Here is a 6,000-nt window from a genome sequence, read left to right as displayed (position 1 = left end):
TCCATAATGGAATTGTCCAAGTAAATGTCCCCGAATAAGTAATTCGTGGACTTGTAACATAAACGTGTCACTTATTTGACACGAGCAATGATGGATGAACTGGAGCCTGAGATTTGGAAAATCTTTGTAATCTCCTTGTATCTTGATTATCTTCTCCTAAGATTACCCTATTCACCTCCTGAGAGGCAAGTAGAGTTAAGATTTATATCCCATTTAGGGTTATCCTATTATGAAATCTCCAAGGTAGCTAGTACCATCATTGGAAGAATCGAAACCCTGATTAAGTAAGTTTTAAAATAAAGGATTCATATAGCCTAACTCGATATTCTGAAGAATTCGGTATTGTTAATTAAGAAAGATGGTTCATTTTGCTCATGCATTGAATACCGCAACCCAAGTTAGGCAACAATTAAGAATTTCCATCAGCTGCCCAGGATCGTCGATTGTTCGACTAACTGTGAGGATTAACTATCCCTTAAGATTAGTTTTAAGCAGTAATTGGCATAACCATCTCACCTTAAGATCGACTTTTCTATAATAGTTGTTATATAAGTATCAAGGCTGCTCCTTGAGAGACCTTGTATAGATGAGATGTTAACCATCTATTGTTAGACAGAAAATTGGTAAGTCCAATTATCAGGATCTGAAAGTTGCCTTGGAAACAACGAATAAGATCGAGCAAATCCATAACCATCTATAAGTTGCTAGTATTCGGCAGAGAATCAAGGATTCATGGAAATAGCAAACCTCCTAAGTTCTTGTTAAGAAATAAAGTTCAACAAAAGATATCACCCTGGAAAGGTGCGCCAATCTGTTAATTGTCAGGTTAGTAAGCTCCGAATATATGAAATCATTCGAAGTAATCGGATATATCGAGATAAAATAACTTATAAGCTAAAACCTATCTAAGGAGCTTGGTGGAGCTCGCAATGTATTACACCCTAAGGATTAAAGGATATGTTTCGCCAATAAGTCAAGAAGCTATCACATAACGGTTAGCAGACTTGTGATATAATGATAAACTTGTATCGAATGCGGATCGACAGGATAAGAAACCTCAAAAAGGATACATGAACCTATTATATAGAGGTCAAATTGGGAGCTTGGAGAGACTCCAGATGTGCTATAAAAGTTAAGTCCGTTATATGATAAAAGGTACTTCCAGCATTTTAGCAAATCTCGAGGTCGAGATTTCTTTTAAGGGGGTGAGGATGTAACACCTCGTAAAAACACGTCCAATGATATATTGACACGTGTAATAAACCCTAATAAAGTCCAATGTTGAATTTAAGGGACTAATTTTTCGAAAAATCGAAAACTTTGATAATAAAAGGACTGGAAGTGTTAGCATACCTAAAATAAGTTTCCAAACAACCTCTCATGATGTTTATATTCACAAATGTGCCACTTGATGAATAAGTGTAGACGTTTGCGTAATTAATTGAAAGTTGGCGCAATAAAGGGGTTAAAAGCGTCAACATGTTAATTCTTACCTCTGAGTGACCTTCTAACAAACCGGGAGCTTAATAATATTTAATTATACTCTCGGGAATGCCAAATAATGGCCATCTAAGGTTTTTATGCCTATAAGTATAGTTACGCGCAACTTTGCAAGTTAGAGGGGCTAAAAGTGTCAATATGTTTAATTATACCTCTGAATGACCTTTTGGCGGACCCGAAGCATCGTGATGCTTAATAATACTTTCAAGAATGTCTAATATGGATTAGATGAGGCTTCAATGCTATTAAATGTTGTAATGCGCAAGTTTGCGCAATAGAGGGGCCTAAAGCGTCAACTTTTGAATCTACGCCATTCGGTGACCTTTGAAGCAAGCGAGAGCGTAGTAATATTTAAGTATATGATTGGTAAGGGTAAATATGGGTCATGGAAGGCTTGAATAACATTAAACGGCATTTCGCGCTACTTTGCGCAATTTAAGGACTATTTGCGTCAAACTGTAAAAGTGTGTCGATTCGTATGGTAACGGACCTTCCGGAAAGTGTCCATGAGTTAAACATGACCTAATTATCATTTCTATAGCTTATATATAGGCTTAGAGGTGTTCGGTGCGCAAAAATAAACTTTTATGTCATTCAGGGACTAAAAGTGTCAAAAAGGGCACAAGTTTGCACTTTCGCGCGTATCTCACATTCTGAATATCCCCGGACACCCAAAAATTTATGTAAGCACTAAAATATTTTATTTTAGTGATCGCCATGATAAATTTCCTTTCGTCGCGTCGTTTGGTTCGTTTTTAGCGCCCGTCCGTGTTTCGTCGTAATTCGATGCATAACGTGACCGTACGGCCAAACGAACCGACATCCGACATGTTTTGAACATGTTTCAGGTCCCCTATGTTTAAACTTCATGATGGAGCCTTAAATTGAGGTTAACGGGCCTTAAACGTGCCTTAAATGACCTTAAAGACCTTCAGGGACCATTTCTGCCATTAAATAAACTATGCTTGCTGTTATACACCTGCAGGCGGCCCGCGTACAGGCCTGGATATTCTCAGGCGGGCCGCATGAGTTCAGCAGATGTGCAAACAGCTGGTAACAGCCTGTTTCTTGCTGTTTTTCATGAGCAACCTGATTCTAATACCACCAAATCGATACTAGGGGCTTGCCCACAGAATTATCAGGTCTCTTGACATCTGTTTTTGATCAGATTACCCCTTACGACAAGTGTCATGATCCTGCGGAGGCCTGAAAACTATATAAAGGAAGTAATTTTATTTGGTACTTCACTTACATTTACAATTCTGAAGATTCTGATCAAACTTAGGCTTTCTAATGATCCATAATCGTAATTAAGGCTGTTGTAAGTATTCCTAACCCTCTCTAATTCGTTCTAGCTTAGTTATTTAATCAAAAGTCAAACCACCGTGATTTAAGTTTGACTTTGAGATTAAACGGAAATTACTCAGTCATTTCTCGAATTGAAAGTACCTACATGTAGGTATTTATGTGGGTAACAAACCCTTAAAAAGATATTTTCAGATTCCCACTCTAAGCTTGATGATTGTCGAGTCAAAGCTTTTCCTAAAAAGTCAACAGAATGGGGTTTTGCAAAATTTAGCATAATTAACAGTGTAGATCACATGCAACCTGTTTGATCATCAAAATAACTTTGTAAATAATGTAAGATCATGTTTCATCATGATCAACTCGACAAATCTTCAGTTTGAACCCGGATCGGAACCGAAAGTCTCATAAAATGACTTTTTCTTTGACTCTCAATTCGGATCCATGCATGTATGTTTGAGATCTGCCTTAGAGCTTATTTTGGACCATTTTTATATATATGCAACTCTCTGAGATTTTACATCTTGGTTCAACACTTGTCCGATTCATATGCATGTTACCGGTTATGCTTAAATATGACTATTTTGCCCTTTTTGATATAAAACATGATTTTTGGAAAAGTGAAAGAGTAGAAACCTTTATTACTGATTTATAAACTTGCACCGAAAATTTGATATCAGTTGGAGGTCCAGATTTAGAGTTATGTCCGATATCGTAAATCTAAAGCTTTATGTTAAATAAACGGCGTAATTAGCGTATAACCTATTAAAGCCCACTTTTTGATACCAAACTTTTTACCAACTGATGTTATATAATATTTTGGGATTTTTGAAGATTTTTATTTAATTTTTGGCTGATCGTATCATAGGTCTCTAAGTTCGATTCGGTTAATACCGGTTTTGACCTTTTAAGCCATAAAATGAGTTTTATAAATCTTTTTGACCCCAAACCTTTTTCTACTGATTTTATTTGTTAAATAAATTATTTTGAGCATTCTGGAAATATAAAAATATCAGCTTTCTTTTGAAAACCCGGAAACGGCTCTAAATCGCCTTTTTAAGCGTTTTTAACGCATAATATGTACTATAACCATATTAAACATATAAGGATTATACCTACTGATGTATTTAGCATATTTTTATATAATAACAGTAAGTATAAGTTTTTGAACTCAGTTTTCCAGTTTTGACCGTTTAAGCCAATGTGAAATTATCAAAATACCCCTAAGGTGCATAGTTTGATTTTAAATGATAAGTTTTGTATATGGGTCATACCCTACTGATATAATATGTCAAATTAAGTATAATTACTGTATAAATCAGACCTGTAACTCAGATTTCCAACTTAGCTCTTTTATAATCTTTTAAATGACCAAAATGCCCTTATGAGGCGTAAATTCCGTATGAGGCAAAATATAAGTTATCTTACTGATATTATAGCATATTTAAAGCATATTATCTCAGGGAACTTGCATATGACTCTTATGGTTACCCGTAACGCTCTTTTAGCGTTCGGTTCGGTTTACGTAGCTAGTTTGCATAAATTGGCCGAAACGGGTCAAACATTATCATTTTTGTCTCAAAATCCAGAATGTATTTAGCATACCCATATTATACAAGTATACAAACTTGTCGGGTCTAAATCACGTTCTATCCGGTCTTCGCTTAATCGTGCGCTTGAACCGTATCGTCCTTAAAACTAACCGGTCTAAGCTTAGGCTTAAATAAAGACCCGTTAGAAATCTAATAGGTTATTATAAACCTTTGTTCCAGAATAGGAGACCCAGTAAAAGCTACCTTCACTTGCTAATTGTGATTCATACTTACCAAGGTAAATACTTTTTAACTTATTTTCCCTATACGGGCTTGGGGTACGGTATATAATATACCGCTTGGTCCGGCATTGAATTATTTAATCGATTAGTGGTTAAATTTATTGAGATGACCCTGTTTTGAAGGTGTTTTATTACTTGAAGCCTTTGGGGGGTTAATGACCATGTCCCGGATATCCTTGGCATCATCTTACGAGATGGCCACGACCTGAGCACGGGGTGTAGGCGTACACCCGTCAGTGTATAACTCTGTATTATGGTGTGTCTATTAATCTTTAACCCGGTCTACGGATCGGGCTACTGAACGCGGAGTAACATGTAAATCCCTTACAAGATTATATTGTTTAATTATCCCAAGTTATAAAAATATTTTATGCCATGTGCATTTAAATAAATTTTCAATCATTTTCAAAATGAGTCAGTTAAATTGTATTTACCAGTGTAAACTGACGTATTTTCCAAAAGGTTAAGTGCAGGTACTACACGTAATAGGCTGGCTGTCTTCTAGAGCGTCCACAATAAGTCTCGCAAGCTTGGATGACAATAAGTCTGTTGAACAATATCCTATTTTACTTTTGATCCGCCTGTGGATCCTTTACATGCCGTTTGTAATACTTGATATTACTTTATATCGGTTTGTAATATATTTATCTTTTGCTTCCGCTGTGCATTTAAATATTGTGTTGTTTGACTATGATAGGTCAACTACGTCACTATACTCCCCACCGGGCCCACCGGTGACACGTGGAAAATTGGGGTGTGACATTTTTCCTGTACAATAGCATGTGCCACTTCCATCATCCTGTAAGACAGCTCATTATACTGTCCAGTCTTTTTAGAAAAGCAAACACTTAGCTGTGTTACCAGATACTAGAAAGGTGGTATGAACCCAGATTTGCAAATTTGCCTTGACACATTGTTTGAATTGTAACCCATTTCAATCAAGGTTCGTTGCACCTCTGCCTTTTCCAGTATGCTGATCTTTCGATAATCACCCAATCTGAGGACATCTCTGAGTGTTTCCTCTTTTAGGGTGATCTTTACCCCCATAACCTCACTATTTATCCACATGGAAGTGCCACTCATAACGACTTGAGCATTCCACCAGAAATCTTGAAGAAGTTCTGGATATATAGTGACATGTGTTGACATAGCAAAGCCCAAGGGACTTCGCATGATCATATTGTATACAAACCTGCAGTCCTCCCATGCAGGCCCTTCTAAGTTGGATCTTAGTCTGAGATTATGATTTTCGTAAAGGTTGAGAGGGAATTGGTTGGATTCCATTGATTTTGGGTGACTCATTTGAAATAAGAGGTTTTCTGATGGTAGGCTTTTGAAGAGAAGATTTTGTTGTGAAGAAT

This window comes from Helianthus annuus, chromosome 17 (assembly GCF_002127325.2).
Source record: "Helianthus annuus cultivar XRQ/B chromosome 17, HanXRQr2.0-SUNRISE, whole genome shotgun sequence".
In the NCBI taxonomy this organism is placed as follows: Eukaryota; Viridiplantae; Streptophyta; class Magnoliopsida; order Asterales; family Asteraceae; genus Helianthus; species Helianthus annuus.
This window is presented reverse-complemented; position numbering follows the sequence as displayed.